Raw genomic sequence first — 22258 nt, 5'->3', positions numbered from 1 at the left:
CCCCCCTCGCTCGCGCCGCCGCCGCCACAACCCCCCGCGCCCCTTTCCGATCCCTCATAAGACCTTAGACTATGGAGTTGCCTGTGCCGAAGAAGCAGCCTCTGAAGTCGACGATCCAGTGTATCAACGACTGGTGCGGGAGGGAGATCCCTTACAACGAGGAAGACAAGCACATGATGGCGTGCCCGCACGGCTCTTGCTTCTGCACGCACCCCGGCTGCGAATTCACCGATTCGAAGGTACCGTTCATCCTACACCTCAGAGAAGCCCACTTGACCGCTGTGGATAGGTTCCCGTACGACGAGGACTTCAGATTTGTTCATCTGAAGGTGCCGGCACCGGGCTCGCCAAAACTACAGCTCATCGGCTACGGGACGGATGGCGCAGTGTTCGCCTTGCACATCCACCCTTGCGGCATGGACACCGCGGTATCCTTCGTGTGCGTCAGGTCGGCGGCGTGCAACTTGCCCCGGTATAGGGTGACAATGTAGGCGAACGGCCCGCCGATGCCGGGGCCGCGTAAGCTTACCGGGGAACACTTGTTTGACGTGGTGAAGGCGGTATTAGAGCCGACGAGCAGCCCGACTCCGGGCACAGTTTCTTTGGGAGATGTCACTTCCTTCCTCTCGGTGCCGCCGCGGTACCTGTGCGGCAATGAATCATCGAAGCAGCTGACTATCTATTTGCGCATCGATAAGGAGTGAGTGAACATAACACTACCCTCAATCTTATTGGGACGATGCTAATGCGGATTTAAGTAATGCTGAATTAATTTGTTTTTCTTGTGACAGGGCGATTAGCAAGGAGAAGCGGATCTCGGTGCACAACTAGCGACCTATATCTCGGCGTCCACCAAGTGTCCCTGAGTAGGAGATCTTGTTCTGCCTCTTCTTTTGATGTTTAATATTGCTTCATCACCGTAAAAGGAAGGGTGTGTCTGGGGCTTCCTGCTTCAAAGTACTCAGTACAAGGACTAAAAGAGACGTTTTGCTGATGGTTCTTGTCAGGACGGCCGTAGTGTTGGAGGTGGTCATCTACTTCGGTGGGGAAGGACTACTTAGACCTTTATCTAAAAATGTTGACGGATTGGATGTATTTTATGTTTACCATGAATTAGTCTATGTAATATGTAACCCAATTCGCCGATTAATGCAACTCTGGATCCTTCACTGTCATACGACTACTAAAACAATATAAATAAATAGGCATTTTAAGTTTAATGCACATTTAATCAAGCCACATAATGTTGGCGTACTTGTAAGCAACCAGGTTTACTATTGTTGGCATGTGTGGTACAATTTCATGGGGCAATACCCAATCTAGCTTGTTCAATTACATTACATGAAGTAATTAAAATATGGATGCCTAGAATTATTCACTTCCGTACATTGCGATGGCTTATAGCGGTTTCTATGACCAATCTACATCACAAATCTAGTTCAAATTTGATCTATTTTTATGAACAAAATTGGAAACTCTACTTGGCATTTTCGTTTACTATGACCAGATTCACATATGTAGTGATTCATTTTCTTTTCAAATCGCCATACCATTTCCTCGTGAACTCTTCATCTTTTTTTTAGTTTTAATGAATTTCCTTTGGTTGCATTCAATTTGCTTCAAATTCACCGGCTTCACCATTCGTACAAATTGTTCATCTTTTCTTTGTAGTTTTTTCATGCATGAAGCATAACACCTTACCATGGTAAAATCTGCATATTTTCTACCAAAACTCGTGCCGAACTTTAAAGAACATGCAATTTTAAATTGACTAAAATTGGTTAAAACTCAACATAAGTCCACATATATTACAAACTCGAGAAATAATCAACATATATATCACCTAAATGGTCATCTTATGAAGTATGCCATGTTTCGAAATTGTTACCTTGAAAATTTGGCCCTTCTCTCAGGCAGCCACTTCACAATAAAGCTCACATAAAGCTCTTATTTTACACTAATAAAGTAGAATGTATTTTTGTGTGAAATGAAGTTGAATGAAATATATGTGAACGGTAAGATGAACATTGCTGCCAATATTTGGGATAATTATTAGTAAGTTCATACTAATATACAATGCAATCAACATGACCACACATGTGTAAGCAAGAAAATAAATCTTTCTTAAATTACCTTAAGGTTGTAAGTTTGTTATTTGTATAGCGATTTTATCTCATACGATGACTCAAGCTAGCACATTTTTTTTGAATTTGCTTCAATATTCTAGGACCCACCACATTCGTAAAATGGTAGTGCCAATTTTACGTATCGTAGTGCACAAAAGACACACACACACACACGCACACACGCACACATTTGCTCACTTATTTCAATATTTAAACTATATTTTCTTCATTCAAATTTTCCAACCTGGCATTTGAACATGTAGTTGAATTTTGAGTAAAACCGCTCATACGTCAAACATGAATCCAAATAAGGTACAATTCGAGAAAATCTACACATCACATTTTGGCCAATATACATTGTATAATGCTTGTGAAAATGTAGACTATGAAATAGTCAACGTCACCTTTTTAGGTCATGAATGTCTTGGGCATCGACCAAAGTCTGGTAGGATGGTGAGGCATGAGTTACGAACATCCTTCTTCTCCTCTCACCCCCATTTGAGAGAGAGAGAGAGTGTGTTTGTGTGTTTGTGTGTGTGTGTGGGGGGGGGGTAGAAAGCCATGTTAATAAATTAACTCATACATGAAAGCAAGAAATCAAACTTGATTTATATAAATCACTCTTAGTATTGTAGTTTGTTATTTTTATACCATCTATATCTCATATGACGACACAAGCTAGTCCACATTTTTAGGGCTCCTTTGATTCAAAGGATTTGCATAGGAAGTGTGAAGGATTTGGTTCCTATGGGAAAATTTCCTATACATGTTGTTTGATTCATAGGAACATATCCTATAGGAAAAATTCCTATAGGAATCTTGTAGTGTAATTCCTATAGGAAATAAGCATTAGCTCATAGCTCATGAAAAAATTCCTTTGCTACAATCAAACGCACTTCATCTTCCTATAGGATTCAAGTAGACATGCCATTCCAATCCTATACATTTCCTATTCCTATTCTTTTCCTATCCTTTAAATCAAAGGAGCCCTTAATTTCATTGAAGTTCTTTTTGTTGCACTCAAATTACTTCAACTTTTAGGACCCACCATCCGTACAAGGGTAATGGAAATTTCTATGATCTTAGTGCAAGGCTTCACACAGAGACACTCAAAGTATTTCAATATTTTAAAATTCATTTTCTTCCCTAAAAATTGCCGACCGTCCATTCGCAACATGTAGTTCAATTTTGAGTAACATCACACATATGTCAAACATCAATCTTTTTTTTTGATATTTCGAGAAAATCTTCATATCCCATTTTTGGCCATCATATAAGGTGTACTGCGTGTGAAAACATAGACAGTGAAACTTTCAGCGTCACCTTAATTAGCCAAACTGGTGGGACGGTGAGGCCCGAATTAATAGCCACCACCTTCCTTCTTCTCCACTCGCCCCTCCCCTCCCCTCCCCATCAATATCTTCTTCAAAGCAGATTAAAGAGGATGGAGTGCCCCCACGACGGGTGCGGGAGCGTGGTCGCCTACAACGAGCTCCACGACCACGAGCTCGCGTGCCCGCACGGCCCGTGCGACTGCACAGAGGCCGGCTGCGACTTCTCCGCCTCGCCAGCAGCGCTCATCGCCCACCTCAGAGAAATCCATTCGATTTGTGTGGACATGATCCCGTACGGCACCGCGATGGCGTTCATCATCCCGGTGCTGGCACCGCCAGAGCCAAGACGTCCGGTCATCTTCTACGGGAACGATGGTACCGTGTTCGTCTGGCACACATATACGCAAGTCCAGCCGAAAAATGGATGCGTGCTGGCCTGCCTATCCGTTGAGTGCGTTAGGTCGGCGGCGTGCGTGTGGCCGGAGTACAATGTGAGTATGTCGTCGCACGGCAAGCCATTACTTAATCGCTCTGAGATTGGTTTAATGCTCCCCAACTATACGGCCACTATTCTGGCGAACAGCACGACCACGCCGGGCGCCGCCAAATGGTTGGAACTAGAGCGGTCGTTGCAATGGTATCAACCGTGCACGGAGCTGACTATCTGGGTTCGCATCGACAGGTGATACATGCGCCTATCTTAATCTTTGTGGTTATCTAATTGAAATTGCAGTTTATGCAGTACTGAATTAATTAATTTTTGTTGTCAGAAAGTTATCGTCGGACGGAAGTTCCTATTCGGAGCGGCGGGTTTAGGTTGCCAACTATGGGCTTTTTTCATTCAGAGGATTCACCAGGGCGGCCCTAACGACGATATATGATCTTATTTGGCGGAGAGGGTCCAACACTAAGCGCTTGATTGTATTCTGTGTTTATGTTCACATACTCTATGGTGTACTGTACTATGGAATCCCATGTCCGATTAAATGCACCTCTGGACCCTGCCGGGCATTTCCCTTGTTATCTTTTCTTTTTACACATACTGTAACCATTGTTCAACGCGCAGTCCATCGGCTTGGGTGCTAGATGCTTCCTCGGGAAGGTACCCTATCTTGCCCATTTGAGAACACACGTCCCTATAATTGCTCAGAAGCCCCGCGAGGGCACGATGGTCTTTTCTGGGTGTATGTAAGATTTATCCTTGACCAGCCCTCCGCCCTTCTTCTCTTTCTGTTCTGCTGGTAGCTAGTAACTAGCCTTCACCAGCCCTCCACCCTAACTACTGAGTAGTAAAGTACTACGTACCTCGCAAGCCATGGCTCCATTGAGCCGGGCGGCCCGGCGGCAGGATATCCTAGGGAAGACGATGAGGACTAGGACCGCCGAGAAAAACTCATCTAGCCAGCTAGCGCGTCGTTGTATGGCCACTTATGATCGCCTGAGCATTCTCGCAGAGCAGTCTATCCTCTATTCGATGGAGAGCGAGCCAGTGGGCGAGGGTTCGTCCGGGTAGGTTTCTAGTGGCGTGTCCTCCAGTTCATTCTTATTTTCTAACTGTTTTTTCCATTTATTTACATCTCACAGGGCCGGCGGTTCAAACGTCTACCCGGTAACCCCCACGACGGTGGCGCCCCAAGTCCGGTCGTCGGAAGCTGAGTTCGGCCCCGTTTCACGGCCAAGCCAGGTAGGCTGTATGCCTCTATCCACTTTTTTTTAATACTCCCTCCAATCCATTTTAATAGACTCTGGTTTAGTACTCCCTCCGATCCATTTTATTTGACTCAAATTTAGTACTACTCCGGTTCATATTAATTGACTCTAATATGGATGTATCTAGACACATTTTAGTTCTAGATACATCCATATTGAAGTCAATTAATATGAATCGGAGTAGTACTAAATTTGAGTCAAATAAAATTTGTACAACTTTGTACTAAATCCGAGTCAACTAAAAGGGATCATAGGGAGAATACAACTTTACTAAATCCGTGTTTACTACTACTACTACTAAAAGGGATAGGATGGAGTAGTTTATGTAATCACGGCTTTCCTTTTAATTATGTGTTGATGAACACTGTGATATTTGTGGAGCGTCCATGTGATGTCCATTCCTGTATCAAGATCTGTGCTAGAAATTAGTAGTACTCCTATTTTTTGCGTGTAATTACTCATATATGAATTGGTTGGATTCTTTTTTGTTCCATACAATGATCGTGCCAGCAAATGGAGGTGAACATGGCCCACATAGGCAGCCAGCTGGGGAATGAACTCTCCCTTACCCCAGAGTTTGAGCCTGTTCACGTAGATTTGGCGTCCGAGAACAAGATCTGCCGTAATCTTCAGCAAGGCATCAATACCTTTACTGCCGAGCTCGACAGGCTTAATGAGCAGAACCGCGTTTGTGTGGAACTGCATAACCAGAGCGTCACATTGATGAATGATGATGATGCAAACACCACCATCAAGGGCGAGGGTTCGTCCGGGTAAGTTTCTAGCGGGGTGTCCTTCAGTTGATTCTTATTTTCTAACCGTTTTTACATTTATTTACATCTCAAAGGGCCGGCGGTTCAAATGTCTCCCCGGTAACCACAACGACGGTGGCGCCCCAAGTCCGGCCGTCCGAAGCTAAGTTCGGCCCTGTTTCCCGGCCAAGCCAGGTAGGCTGTATGCCTCTGTCCACTTGTTTTTTTTTATAGTTTATGTAATCACTGCTTTCCGATTAATTATGTGTTGATGAACCCTGTGGTATTTGTGGAGCGTCCGAGTGTTGTCCATTCCTTTATCAATATCCATGCTAGAAATTAGTAGTCCTATTGTTTGCGGGTAACTAATACTCATATATGAATGGGTTGATTTCTTTTTTTTTCATACAATTATTGTTGTAGCAAAAGGAGGAGAACAAGGCCCACATAGGCAGCCAGCTGGAGAATGAACACTCCCTCACCCTGGAGTGTGATCGTCTTCATAGAGTTTTGGCGTCTGAGAAGGAGATCTCCTTTCATCTTGCGCAATGCGTCGACATGCTTAAGCAGCAGAACGCCTACTGGGTGGAACTGAACAACAAGAGCGTCACATGGATGGATACTGGAAGCAACCTCATCAAGTATCTCATGGAACAGAAGTTGAAATTAAAGCTCAAGAGGCAGATCTCGAGGGTGCTAATGCGCGGACAAACCGCCGTCCTTAAGGCGATTATCAAGGAGAAGGAGGATCTCCGTGCACAGCTAGCGACCTATATCTCGGCGTCCACCAAGAGCGTCCCTGAGTAGGAGATCTTGTTCTGCTAGTTAACTGCTTCATCACCTTAGTATCGCCATGTGCTCATAAAACTGCTAGTTAACTTTCTGTTGGTATGTTGCACATTTGATCTGAACTTTGTGTTTTGCAATTTACAATTGATCAACTACTAGTAAGTGTATATTAAAATGGCGGGATACTCTTTTTAGCGGCGAAAATTTTCCATTTGTTGCTATTGTAGCGAATCTAAGCCCTTCAGAATCTTCCCTATCGTCAAGAAAACTTTCCAAAAACATAAGCATTTTGGAGGGAAACCTTGATGATATAGGCTATGAGGATGATCCTGGGTTGTGGTTCTTAGCGTGATCTGTAGATGGCAGTATGCTTCTTGTTCATACCTGAGGCTTTACTGAGGCTGCAAGATGTTCTCTAAGGACACTGTCAGTTATGTTCACATAAGCTAGGGAAGAGATTACTGGTCTTGGAGCATATTGTCTTTTCGTGGGATTGAATTATCCGCTCACATTGCAGTAAATCATGCATATTTCGATTTATATTTTGGTGGAGTTTCATTCGATTTGAATAATTGGTTTGTGAGCAAATAATATTTAGTTTAAACTAGTGCTCGAATACGTAAGAAGCTATTTAATCATAAGCTAGTCATCCGAATGGGATGAAATATTCATAGATTTTAAAACAAGGCATCTACATATTACTGGATTTTTTTCAAAAAAAAATTTCTGAATAGTTTTTTCTTTTTTAGCTTCGAAATAACAGATAGTTTGGAACGTTGGATCTCGAAAGATGGTAGATGGTGGCACCTAGTCTCAATGAGACTTGGAAGCATCAAGTCACTGAAGCTCCTCCAAACCAAGCTAGGAAAGGCATTGAAAATGAAGTTCTGCTCTAAAACATCTCTCATTTCATTTTGGTGCTCGCGCGGTTGCATCCTGCCCACGTGTTAAGGTACGTGTCTCTGGCATAGAGTACTACGATTATCGGCGAAAAATATATCGTAATGGAAACTGTAAAAAAAAGCCCTCTCTGCTCAAGCTGATGTGACGAGACATCACTGCACCAAACGTCGTCGCAAATTTATACTGTACTGCCTAGGTTTTGCCCCTTGCATGTCTATCATCTTTTTCTTCACCCTCGCAGAATCACGCGCACGCGCAGGATCTCGATCCCCACCACGCCGCATCACTAGTACTATACCTACGCCTTATGCTTTGATCAAAAATCGAATTTATTTTTACGCCTTAAGCTCTGAGATAGAGGGAGTATATTAGTTAGACTAGTCATAGTGGGAAGTAACATCAAAGTAGTATCATATAGATGTCTTCATTAATTAGCTTATAGACTCATTGTATCTTGGGAAGTGTGATGTTACAGTAACTAGCTACTGTATGTTACTCCATCCTCCTCTCTCCTCATTAACTTACTGCCACATAAGCAAATTTGCTGAGTTGGACACTTAGTTACTAGTGAAGATACTCCCACTATGAGACACGCCGCGCCGATCATTGCTAGTGCCTTACTATATGACATAAGAAGACCATGTGAAGGAGACATGCATCACCTTTTTTGGTGATGTAACTAGTCTGATACTGATGGGAGGGCCTGCTCGCTAGTACAGTAGTAGTAGTTGCATTATTTGGGCTCACACCGGCGAAGGGCGCGAATCGGGCGCGTCGGCGCCTCGCGGCACGACGGTTTTCGCGTGTGGGGCCGCCTTGTCAGCGGGAGGACGCGACTGTTCGCATCAAAGGCGACGCGGGAAGGCTGGTAGTCCCCGGCGTTTAATGGTCTCCCGCGCCTAAACCTAGGCGGCCACGAGGGCAGCGGCCGGACACGCGGCGTGCAGTCGCCTACGCCGCCGTAAATGAGGGTAGTTGCCTACCACCAGCATAAAGTACCTACTACGCCGTCCACCCCCGCGGTGCTATCCTCTCATTTCCACCACCGCTTACGCTCCATTCTCTCCTCTCCACCTCAAAAATGCCGCGCCATCGGAAAACGAGGTTCTGTAGGCTTGGCCTCAAAGTCCGCGCGCAGCCTCCACCACCATCGCAGCCGGAGCCGGAGCCGCAGTCCGACGCGGAGTACAGCTCCGATAACGACGAGGACCCACGGTTGAAGGAGGAGTACAGCGAGCACGACCTCCGGATCTTGGAGGCTTCCCAACGGAAGTTCTGCGAGGACAGGGCTCATCGCCATTATGAGGCGTTCGCCCGCCAGCAAGCGATACTCTTCTTCCAGAATGAGATTTCTCGGCTAAGGACTAAACCGCTGGGACAGCGCCGCCGGCAAGGTCTTTTGACGGCGTCCGCCATGCTCGATCGCCTGAAGCGCGAACAGTGGCTGCGCCAGTGATGAAGTGCTGGGTATTCATTTTCAACCTGTGTATTCATTTTGCCAAAATCCTCATGTATTTGCCAAATTTTTCCCTGATTTATGAGGAAATTCTAAGGTTTTGTCAAAATCTTAGGTATTCAGCTGCATACGCAAGAATACCCCTGGGGCCGCCCCTATCGCGAAGCATGGGACCAGAAGCGGGCACGGACGTAGGCTGCATAGGCGAAGAACGAGGACGAGGCAGACCCGTCGCGCGCCCCAACCGACGTCCATTAGATTAGGATTAAGTTTAAGTTTTATTTAGGCCTCCCCAACCGACGGCATCACTTGTGTTCATGTAGTATTATTATGGTGGTGTACTTGTGTTCATGTACTTGCTTCAGACATGTACTGCTGTGTTTGTTGAAGGAGACATGCATCACCCTTTCTTGGTGATGTCTTCCTGTAGCCCTTGTGCCGGCGTTCTGTGATGCCATTGAACTCGGTGGCCAAGTTTTTGCGGTGGACGAAATTAGGGGCTGGACGTACTGCTGGGACACCCCAAATGGTATTTTTTCAGTCCTTATGTTGCATTGCATGATACACTGCCTTAATCAATGAAGTTATTCATGAACTACCTTGTTTATATTTTACCTTTCATAAATGACTTAATGATCACACCGCCTTTTGCTGAATATGAATGAACCGTTGCTTGCAATGAATTAGTACTAATTAGTCACCAACAAACATAGTATGCTCAGTATGTGATTGCATTCCTGAATTAGTACTAATTAGTCACCAACAAACATAAGCATTTTGGAGGGAAACCTTGATGATATAGGCTATGAGGATGATCCTGGGTTGTGGTTCTTAGCGTGATCTGTAGATGGCAGTATGCTTCTTGTTCATACCTGAGGCTTTACTGAGGCTGCAAGATGTTCTCTAAGGACACTGTCAGTTATGTTCAGATAAGCTAGGGAAGAGATTACTGGTCTTGGAGCATATTGTCTTTTCGTGGGATTGAATTATCCGCTCACATTGCAGTAAATCATGCATATTTCGATTTATATTTTGGTGGAGTTTCATTCGATTTGAATAATTGGTTTGTGAGCAAATAATATTTAGTTTAAACTAGTGCTCGAATACGTAAGAAGCTATTTAATCACAAGCTAGTCATCCGAATGGGATGAAATATTCATAGATTTTAAAACAAGGCATCTACATATTACTGGATTTTTTTCAAAATTTTCTGAATAGTTTTTTCTTTTTTAGCTTCGAAATAACAGATAGTTTGGAACGTTGGATCTCGAAAGATGGTAGATGGTGGCACCTAGTCACAATGAGACTTGGAAGCATCAAGTCACTGAAGCTCCTCCAAACCAAGCTAGGAAAGGCATTGAAAATGAAGTTCTGCTCTAAAACATCTCTCATTTCATTTTGGTGCTCGCGCGGTTGCATGCTGCCCACGTGTTAAGGTACGTGTCTCTGGCATAGGGTACTACGATTATCGGCGAAAAATATATCGTAATGGAAACTGTAAAAAAAAGCCCTCTCTGCTCAAGCTGATGTGACGAGACATCACTGCACCAAACGTCGTCGCAAATTTATAGATGGGTGGCGTGCTAGTCTACCATCTACCAACAGTCAAATCGGCGCCCAGTCGCAGCAGCAGCAGCCTAGAGTACTGCCTAGGTTTTGCCCCTTGCATGTCTATCATCTTTTTCTTCACCCTCGCAGAACCACGCGCACGCGCAGGATCTCGATCCCCACCACGCTGCATCACTAGTACTATACCTTTCTCTCCTCACCCCACCCGGCCGCGGCGCGCATCGTTTCTTCCATAGCGCTCGCCCTCTCCTCCGAAAACCCCAAGCGAAGTTGCATCCGCCATCCATCTAAATCTATCTTCACCTGATGGAATATTCAAGGCTTTGCCGGTGCGGCGGGGACGGCCACTTGGAGGCTCTCACCGGCGACAACATCGACCTCATCGCTGCGCATCTGGACGTTACCTACACCGTCCGACTTGCCGCATGTTCCAGGGAGCTCTACGACCAGATCAGCAATGATGAAGGTAAGATGCACCATTGGGATGAACCCTGCCTGCTGATGCCTCCGCCTGGTTATTGGTTTGATGAACCCTGGTTCGTGGCGACAGCATCTCGTCTGCATGTTACCATGTACGACCTGGTGCCCCTTGACCATCCTCGCCGTTCTGTCACCCTGCCGTTCATGCACGACAGAAAATGGCTTGGCGCGAACGACGACTGGATCGCCGCCGCCGATCATCGTGGGTGCCAGTGGTGCCTTGTGAACGTCTACACCGAGCGACATATCCCCCTTCCATCCCCACCTGATCCGAAGATTGGTCATGGTGTTACATATCAACCTGCTACTAAAGATTGGTTATACTATCTTTGCTGGAGTCGAGCAATTAATTTGTTGAAGATTGTAATCTGCCAAGTGCCCACAAAAGGTGGGAGGTACGCAGATTACAAGCTCATCGCCTTGTTCGACAAAAGGATTTTCTACCTTGAAGGGGGTGGCGACTGGAGAATGCTGAAGAACCCTACACCTGAACAAATTGTGCCGGCGTTCTGTGATGCCATTGAACTCGGTGGCCAAGTTTTTGCGGTGGACGAAATTAGGGGCTGGACGTACTGCTGGGACACCCCAAATGGTATTTTTTCAGTCCTTATGTTGCATTGCATGATACACTGCCTTAATCAATGAAGTTATTCATGAACTACCTTGTTTATATTTTACCTTTCATAAATGACTTAATGATCACACCGCCTTTTGCTGAATATGAATGAACCGTTGCTTGCAATGAATTAGTACTAATTAGTCACCAACAAACATAGTATGCTCAGTATGTGATTGCATTCCTGAATTAGTAATTCTACGCCACTGCAGAATATGGATGTAATTACCCAGTATCTCAAAAGATAAGGTAGCACTATGAAGGCACCCTTTTTGATAACCTTTTACACCCATTGTTTCATATATAACTAATTGATTTTTGCTCCAAAAGGAGGACGAGAGACCCCCGCCATCTGCATCAGAGAGATGCATAAGGACTTTCATAAGTATATGACTTAACGATCACATCCTTTATCTGAATATGAATGAACCGTTGCTTGCAACGAATTAGTACTAATCAGTCATCAGCAAACATAGTATACTCCGTATGTGAATGCAATCCTGAATTAGTAACTCTATCCACTGCAGAATATGGATGTAATTAACAAGTATCTCAAATGTTAACGTAGCACAATGAAGGCACCCTTCTTGATTAACTTTTACACCCATTGTTTCATATAACTAGTTGATTTTTGCTCGAAATAGAGGGCGAGGTACCCCGGCCTCTGCATCGAAGAGATGCATATGGCCGTTATTTAGTACTCCATCTCATGAAACATGTTATAACTTTTTCTTACTTTTGATTTACTCCCTCCGTCCCACCAAAAGTGTCTTGAATATCTGCCTTCTCCTTTTTTCCCTTAGAAAAGTAACTCAATCAAAATCCAATTATTTACTAAACAAGAATGAAATACTTGTTATGCCTAATTTACTTAGTTTAACATGTACCTTTTTTAATTATGTTCTTTATCCGGCTAGATTTTTCTTTGCCAAATTGCCCGAAGCTTATGCATATTTCAACCCCATCGTGGATGTTATGCCTGTCATACCTCTATTTTTTTCTTCTATTAGCCTTTGTTTGGCAAGCTGCTTTAAGTTTCCCATGAAATGTTTAGTACTCTATCTACCAAATTGAATGTTGTATTCATTCCAAAAAATCAACAAAATGTGTACAAGGCGAGAACTTTTATATTTTTATATTACTAGTATGTATGCACGTCAAACCATTAAAGATTCTGTTTGATAATCAAAAGAATATTTATAGCATGCCTTTCGCAAGTTTTGAAAGAATATATAAAAAATCTAAAAAAAATATATGTAGAGAATGTATTATTCTACCATAGTGTAAAATCTGAAATTGAGATACCCTATATTCGGGCCGCACAAAAATGACAGAATCTGATAGATTTTGAAGTTACAAAATGTTGGAAAATATATGTCAGATTTTTTTGTTGTTGCAAAACCTTAAATATAAGATATTTTGATTTGGACATTTGAATGTTGGTAGAACACAACATTGTTGACACCCGTATTTAATCTCCGTTTTCTTTGGAACTTCAAAATGCAGCTCTCAAAATTTTCAAAAACCATGCTACATGTAGCTCGAGCTATATTCATGGTTTTCGAAAGAAAATATTGCCAGCAATGCATATATAAAATACGAAAACAAGAGTGGTCCTACAAAAAATGATGTTTCTTCCCATCAGTCGGCAAACGAAGGGAACAAATAAAAAATTAAAAATATGTGTACATCTAACACTCACTCATTTCTTATCTACCTTTTCCTTTGATGTTTCCTTGAGAGTTGAGACCGTAAGAACCTTCCATTGATCCATGTAGCAAGGTTGAATAGCGATTTCTTTGATGGGGTTATTCATATGCTTCAGGGGTTTCAGATATTTGGTCATTTTTTGGGGTAGACCCAAGGCTCACGTGATGGTTCTAAAATATTGTAGAGTTAGCTATGTGCACTCTTCACAGAGAATCCTGCTGTTGTGCACCGTTAGATTTAGCACTCCAAGGGTCATGATTGAAGCTCTATACTCAGTTTAAAACTGGACCAACTGGTAGATTGTCTGTACTCCTATATTGTATACAAATATCTAATCATATACACCGTTGGATCACTTAAGACAAAGGGAATTAACTACAACACAGGACTTAAACTTAAGATGATATATTTGTCAAAATTTGAATGTATCTATATGCTTTCACTGTCTAGATACATCTGAATTTGGACAAATCTCAGACACTTTTGGTGGGACAGAGGTAGTATATAACTGTGTATACACTAACTAGTGTCTAGTTTTGGCGAAGTTAAGACTTGTTTCGTGGGATGCATGCAGTATAACTGATATATTGGACACTCGATTTGAACACATGAATGACCAATGTCCTTAGCTTACATAGTCGTATTTATACTGTGAGCATGAACGATGAACAGTGCTGCTGTTTGAATATGGTTGCCAGTAACACCCTATTCGTCTCCATTTCTAATATTGCAGAAAACCCGATGTCCATGTTCGTAATCCCGCCACCGGTGGTGGATGATCAGCAGTACGCGTGGTTCCTCGCTCCAACTGCTGATGGCAAGCGATTGATGATCATCCTTACAGTAAACAACATTGGGATTGCCAATGCTGAAGTACCTCCTGACATTCCCTATGCTGCTAATGGGCTTCAGCTACGGCAGTATCCTCCTGTTGCCACCTACGTCTTTGAGCAGGATCCCATATCTCTGTTCGTTGCAGCACGTGCAGGGGACTTTCATTGGAGGCAGGTTAACAGCCTCGGCGACCACTCTCTGTTCCTCGGACTCAATTACCCGATCATTGCCAACCTGAAGAAGCGTGAATCCAAAGCTCCTGATGGCACATTGGTTCCATTCATGAGGAAAAACTGCGTCTACACAGCATACCGGAAGTATCTTCATAATCAATACCCTAAAATTTTGCGCTGCAACCTCCAGCCAGATGAAGGTGAGACTGTGGGAGTTATCAGCCTTCCCAGAGTTAGTTGGGGTAGTGTCCGACAAGCGGCTATGTGGTTTAAGCCTGCTTTAAACATTGCCCGTTCGGTGTTACCTTTAAAAAAACACTGACACACTTTTTTATTATGCTTGAAGTGTTGAGAAGTAGTACACTGTTTTTAGTATGTACTAGTTTGAATCAGTTTATTTGAACACTGCCCTGCTTTTGTATTTCGTGTTGCCTTCATATTATAACCCATGCATGGCTGTTTTAGGATTGACTTTATTTCAGCACTATAATTACAATGTGTGTACGTCCTTTATAATATAGCCACCTCTTGTTGATCATAGTCATGAGAGGACCATTCCTATTTTTTTCGCCGCTAAAGGGTAAAGTACATCCCTGGGGGCAGCGATTCTTGCTGCAGGCCACTAAACATGCATCAACTATGAGCAAAGAAGTTGATGTGCGACCTAGGTGACTGTGCGGACCCCACATGTTAACCAAAGAAACAAACATGTCAATACGGAACTAATGTACATACGACAACTCCTATATGATATGTGTACGATTGAGCATCTGGAGGTGTGCTGCCACCTGCTTCCTCACACGTTGGGTTTGATCTTGTGTTGCGTACACGGATCGGACTGAAATTGTCGTGTGCATAGCAAGGTTCATGTCAAGTCTAGGCAACAAATACTTTTGGGTTTCAACGGCCATCTACATGGTATTTGCTATAGGCCTACTTGCTCAGGCTGTTGAAGCCCAATAACTAGAAATGGGCTTTTCTGCTCATGCAATTTCGGCCCTTTTCTAATGAACCATAGATCCTATGATGGCAAAAAACAAAAACACGGAGATTCTGCATAAAAGTTGTTTTTATTTATTTAGAATTATCCGGTTGCAATTTTTGAAACTGCTCATGGCCAATATGAAAATCCTTGATCGCTCCATACCCACACGGATCACGGTATTTTTAAAAAATTCATAACCTGGATTTGAAATTTAAAACATATCCTAATAATTCCATGATTTATTCTATTAACTTGCAAGATCTTGGAGCGAAAGAGCTTGTATTAGCAGCGTCGTCAACGTTTTTAAAGACGGCAGAGGATCGGAAAAAAAAATCAGTTGGTAAAAAAATCCAAAAAAAAAAGAAACATTTATCGTTCTGAGAGGATGACATGCGGGACCCATGAGGCAGCAGCATTCTCAACGTTTCCAAGGCGACACAGGATTTTAAAAAAGGCGAAATAGCCAGAAATTAGAGGTCAAAATAACTCCAAGAAAGGAAAGGTTTATTGTTCATAGAGGCTGACATGTGGGACCCATGAGCCAGCAGAATCCTCTAAGTTTCAAAGGCTGCAGGTGATCAAAAGAAAAAAGGAAGTAGCCAAAAATTAGGGGTAAAAATAATTCGAAGATAGGAAACTTTTATTGTTCGTAGATGATGACATGCGGGACCCATGAGCCAGCAGCTTACTCAACGTTTCAAAGGCGGCATGAGATCGAAAGCAAAAGGCAAGTGACAAAATATCAGGAGCCAAAGATAATCCAAGAAAAAAACTTTATTGTGCATAGAGGATGACATGCGGGTCCCATTTAGCAGCAGCGGTCTCAACGTTTCAAATGCGGCTTGAGATCAAAAGAAAAAAAAGTTGATTGTACATAGAGGATGACATGCGGGTCCCACGAGTCAGCAGCTTACTCAACGTTTCCAAGGCGGTAGGGGATCAAAAGAAAAAGGCAAGTGACCAAAAATGAGGGTGAAAAATAATCCAAGAAAAGAAACTTTTATTGTACATGGAGAATTGCATGCGGGTCCCATTTTGCAGCAGCGGTCCCAACGTTTCAAATGCGGCTTGAGATCAAAAGAAAAAGAAAGTAGCCAGAAATTAGGGGGTAAAAAAACTCCAAGAAAGGAAAGCTTTATCGTTCATACAGGCTGACATGTGGGACCTATGAGGCAGCAAAGTCCTCAACTTTCAAAGGCCGCAGGGGATCAAAAGAAATAGGAAATAGCCAAAAATCAGAGGGTGAAAAAAACCCAAGAAAATGAACTTTTGTAGTACATAGAGGATGACATGCGGGTCCCATGAGCCAGCAGGTTCCTCAATGTTTCAAACGTGGCATGAGATCGAAAGAAATAGGCAAGTGACCAAATATCAGGATCCAAAGATAATCCAAGAAAAGAAACTTTATTGTACATAGAGGATGACATGCGGGTCCCATTTAGCAGCAGCGGTCTTAACGTTTCAAATGCGTCTTGAGATCAAAAGAAAAAGAAAGTTGATTGTACATAGAGGATGACATGCGGATCCCATGAGTCAGCAGCTTACCCAACGTTTCCAAGGCGGCAGGGGATCAAAAGAAAAAGGAAATAGCCAAAATTCAGAGGGTGAAAAAAAACAAAGAAAATAAACTTTTATAGCACATAGAGGATGACATGCGGGTCCCATGAGCCAGCAGGTTCCTCAATGTTTCAAACGTGGCATGAGATCGAAACAAAAAGGCAAGTGACCAAATATCAGGATCCAAAAGTAATTCAAGAAAAGAAACTTGATTGTACATAGAGGATGACATGCGGGTCCATTGAGTCAGCAGCTTACTCAACGTTTCCAAGGCGGCAGGGGATCAAAAGAAAAAGGAAATAGCCAAAATCAGAGGGTGAAAAAAAATCCAAGAAAATAATTTTTTATAGCACATAGAGGATGACATGCGGGTCCCATGAGCCAGCAGGTTCCTCAACGTTTCAAACGTGGCATGAGATCGAAACAAAAAGGCAAGTGACCAAATATCAGGAGCCAAAAATAATTCAAGAAAAGAAACTTGATTGTACATAGAGGATGACATGCGGGTCCCATGAGTCAGCAGCTTACTCAACGTTTCCAAGGCGGCTGGGGATCAAAAGAAAAAGGAAATAGCCAAAAATCAGAAGGTGAAAAAATCCAAGAAAATAAACTTTTATAGCACATAGAGGATGACATGCGGGTCCCATGAGCCAGTGAGTTCCTCAACGTTTCAAACGTGGCATGAGATCGAAACAAAAAGGCAAGTGACCAAATATCGGGAGCCAAAAATAATTCAAGAAAAGAAACTTGATTGTTGATAGTGGATGACATGCGGGTGGCATGAGTCTGCAGCTTACTCAACGTTTGCAAGGCGGCTGGGGATCAAAAAAAAAAGGAAATAGCCAAAATCAGAGGGTGAAAAAAAATCCAAGAAAATAAACTTTTATAGCACATAGAGGATGACATGCGGGTCCCATGAGCCAGCAGGTTCCTCAACGTTTCAAACGTGGCATGAGATCGAAACAAAAAGGCAAGTGACCAAATATCAGGAGCCAAAAATAATTCAAGAAAAGAAACTTGATTGTACATAGAGGATGACATGCGGGTCCCATGAGTCAGCAGCTTACTCAACGTTTCCAAGGCGGCAGGGGATCAAAAGAAAAAGGAAATAGCCAAAAATCAGAGGGTGAAAAAAAATCCAAGAAAATAAACTTTTATAGCACATAGAGGATGACATGCGGGTCCCATGAGCCAGCAGGTTCCTCAACGTTTCAAACGTGGCATGAGATCGAAAGAAAAAGGTAAGTGACCAAATATCAGGAGCCAAAAATAATTCAAGAAAAGAAACTTGATTGTACATAGAGGATGACATGCGGGTCCCATTTAGCAGCAGCGGTATCACCGTTTGAGAGGCTGCATGGGATCGAAAGAGAAAGGCAATTGACCAAATATCAGGAGCCAAAAATTATTCAAGAAAAGAAAGTTTTATAGTACATAGAGGATGATATGCGGGTCCCATTTTGCAGCAGCGGTCTCAATGTTTCCAAGGCGGCACAGGACCAAAAGAAAAATGTAGTAGCCAGAAATCAGGGGGTGAAAAAAAATCCAAGAAGAAAGATTTCAATTGGGCTGCATCTGGACATCTGGGCCTTCGAACTATCGTGCTTGGCCTTTTGACTCGTACAATTTCAGCCCACTCCAAAACAGGAAAGTTCGGAATTTTCTAAACAAAACAGGAAAGTCGTATGCTTCGCAAAAACAAAAAAACAAGGAGATTCAACATATAAGTTTGTTTATGTAAAAATAAAGATTTAATTTATCCGTTTGAAATAGCTCAGAGCGCAATACACTGTTTATTGTCTGCAAAATAATCAAGATATCACATGTTTGTTCTACGGGGAGGCTGACATCGGGGACCCATGAGCCAGCAGCGTCGTCAACGTTTTAAAGGCGGCAGGGGATGGAAAGAAAAAAATAAACCAAAAAATCTGTTGGTAAAAAATCCAAGAAAAGAAACATTTTCGTTCTAAGAGGATGACATGCGGGACCCATGAGGCAGCAGCATCCTCAGCGTTTATTGTTCATAGAGGCTGACATGTGGGACCCGTGAGCCAGCAGCGTCCTCAACGTTTTAAAGGCTGCAGGAGATCGAAAGAAAAAATAAGCCAAAAATCATTTGGTAAACAAAATCCAAGAAAAGAAACATTTACCGTTCTGAGAGGATGACATGCGGGACCCATGAGGCAGCAGCATCCTCAGCGATTTGAAGGCGGCAGGGGATCAAAAGAAAAAAAAAGGAAATATCCAGAAATTGATTAGGGGTTCAAAATAAATCAATCAAAGGAAACTTTTATTGTTCATAGAGGATGACATGTGGGACCGACCTCCCAACAGCGTACTCATCGTTTCAGAGGGGGCAGGAGATCAAAAGAAAAAGGCAAATAGCCAGAAATTAGGGGTCAAAAATAACTCCAAGAAAGAAAACTTTTATTGTCGTAGAGGATGACATGCGGGACCCATGAGCCAGCAGCTTAGTCAACGTTTCAAAGGCGGCATGAGATCGAAAGAAAAAGGCAAGTGCCAAAATATCAGGAGCCAAAGATAATCCAAGAAAAAACTTTATTGTACATAGAGGATGACATGCGGGTCCCATTTAGCAGCAGCGGTCTCAACGTTTCAAATGCGGCATGAGATCAAAAGAAAAATAAAGTTGATTGTACATAGAGGATGACATGCGGGTCCCATGAGTCAGCAGCTTACCCAACGTTTATAGTACATAGAGGATGACATGCGGGTCCCAGTTAGCAGCAGCGGTATCAGCGTTTGAGAGGCGGCAGGGGATCGAAAGAAAAAAGAAATTGCCAAAAATCAGAGGGTGAAAAAAAACCAAGAAAATGAACTTTTATAGTACATAGAGGATGACATGCGGGTCCCATGAGCCTGCAGGTTCCTCAACGTTTCAAACGTGGCATGAGATCGAAAGAAAAAGGCAAGTGAAAAAATATCAGGAGCCAAAAATAATTCAAGAAAAGAAAGTTTAATAGTACATAGAGTATGACATGCGGGTCCCATTTAGCAGCAGCGGTATCACTGTTTGAGAGGCGGCAGGGGATCAAAAGAAAAAAGAAATTGCCAAAAATCAGAGGGTGAAAAAAAACCAAGAAAATGAACTTTTATAGTACATAGAGGATGACATGCGGGTCCCATGAGCCTGCAGGTTCCTCAACGTTTCAAACGTGGCATGAGATCGAAAGAAAAAGTCAAGTGAAAAAATATCAGGAGCCAAAAATAATTCAAGAAAAGAAAGTTTTATAGTACATAGAGGATGACATGCGGGTCCCATTTAGCAGCAACGGTATCACTGTTTGAGAGGCAGCAGGGGATCGAAAGAAAAAGTCAAGTGACCAAATATGAGGTGCCAAAAATAATCCAAGAAAAGAAAGTTTTATAGTACATAGAGGATGACATGCGGGTCCCATTTAGCAAGACGGTATCACTGTTTGAGAGGCAGCAGGTGATCGAAAGAAAAAGTCAAGTGACCAAATATGAGGTGCCAAAAAAAATCCAAGAAAAGAAAGTTTTATAGTACATAGAGGATGACATGCGGGTCCCATTTAGCAGCAGCGGTATCACCGTTTGAGAGGCGGCAGGGGATCGAAAGAAAAAGGTAAGTGACCAAATATGAGGTGCCAAAAATAATTCAAGAAAAGAAAGTTTTATAGTACATAGAGGATGACATGCGGGTCCCAGTTAGCAGCAGCGGTATCACCGTTTGAGAGGCGGCAGGGGATCGAAAGAAAAAGGCAAGTGACCAAATTTGAGGTGCCAAAAAAAAACTCCAAGAAAAGAAAGTTGATTGCACATAGAGGATGACATGCGGGTCCCATTTAGCAGCAGCGGTCTCAACGTTTCCAAGGCGGCAAGGGATCAAAAGAAAAAGGAAGTAGCCAGAAATCAGGGGGTCAAAAAAAATCCAAGAATAGAAAGAATTTTGGTTCATAGAGGATGACATGCGGGACCCATGATCCTGCATCGTAAACGGCTCGATCGGAGAACGTTGAACGAGATGGCGCGATCTAGAAAAAAAACAATGCCAGAGAGGCTGCCATCTGGGCCCTACATCCCTCGGCGGTGCGGATTTGCGTTGACTCGGCCGGCGAACCCGAGATTTCGAGATGCACCACGTCCCGGGCCACCATACGCGACGTTTTGGCCGCTTTCGTCGGGCTAGGTGGCCTCAAAAACGAGAAAAAAAAAAGTTTTGACATGCACCACGGAGGGACCAAAATCGTCGGCCATGGTACACCAGCAACCACGGCGCGACTTCAACTTCGTCGGCCATGGCAACTTTTCTTGTAGTGAGATGAAGATCCAGCGTATTTAGTGCCTAAGCCTTTTCGAAGATCAGCGGGATCGACGTATGGGTTTCCCAAATCGTCGAAAGCCTCTGACGTCTCTGGTTCTGCTCGACCTGCCTCTTCAATTGCACAGATTTGATGGTATTTTGCGTATTGATTTTTGTTGGTATTGGTGACACCATCATATAGATTGGTGAAGACCTTTCCGATGGCAGTAGATTTGTCGATAAAGTTGAAGCTGCCGACGCTGTCGGAATCGCTGCTTATAAAGGAGTCCGCAGACGACTCGAAAGATGTATTGCTGAAGATCTTGGCGAGCTTTCCGCTTGCCTTGGTGTCGATGAAGCGTGGCGACGAAAACTCCTCGTCACTCGACGAAAAGTCAGAATCGACCGCTGAAAATTCCGACGAGATCGGAACTTCGAGACGGTAGGATCCTTCCTTGTTGACGCCAAATCGGAATTCTCCGAACGTCATGACGATGGGCTCCTCCAGATAGGCACATGCATCCATACGGGAGGGCGGGTGAGGAATAAAATCGACTAGATCAGTTTTTTCCCGTTTACCTCGATCCATCGCATTGCTAGCCACCGACGAAGTCGACGATTCTGGACGTGCCATCGAGATCAGCTCCTTGCAACCTCTAATTCCCACAGACGGCGCCAATTGACAAAGGATTAATTTGTCAATGCCTACAGATTGTAGACTAGGGTTTTGTTAGAAGTAGAGGGCAAGTAGATCTCGAAGGTTTCAGCCGAAAAGTACTCGCTGACTATGAAAACTAGGGTTCTGTTGACAATAGATTCGATCCCTTCTTCGTCCCTCGACTCCCCCTTATATAGAGGGTGGAGCCGAGGGTTTCGTAATACACAAGTTACAGAGTTCGGGAGGATTTCGTACCCAACCCGTAAGATTACAAATCTCTATCTTTCCTAATACAATCTATCTTTCCTTAACACTAAATGG

This window comes from Lolium perenne, chromosome 5, assembly GCF_019359855.2.
Source record: "Lolium perenne isolate Kyuss_39 chromosome 5, Kyuss_2.0, whole genome shotgun sequence".
Classification (NCBI taxonomy): Eukaryota; Viridiplantae; Streptophyta; class Magnoliopsida; order Poales; family Poaceae; genus Lolium; species Lolium perenne.
This window is presented reverse-complemented; position numbering follows the sequence as displayed.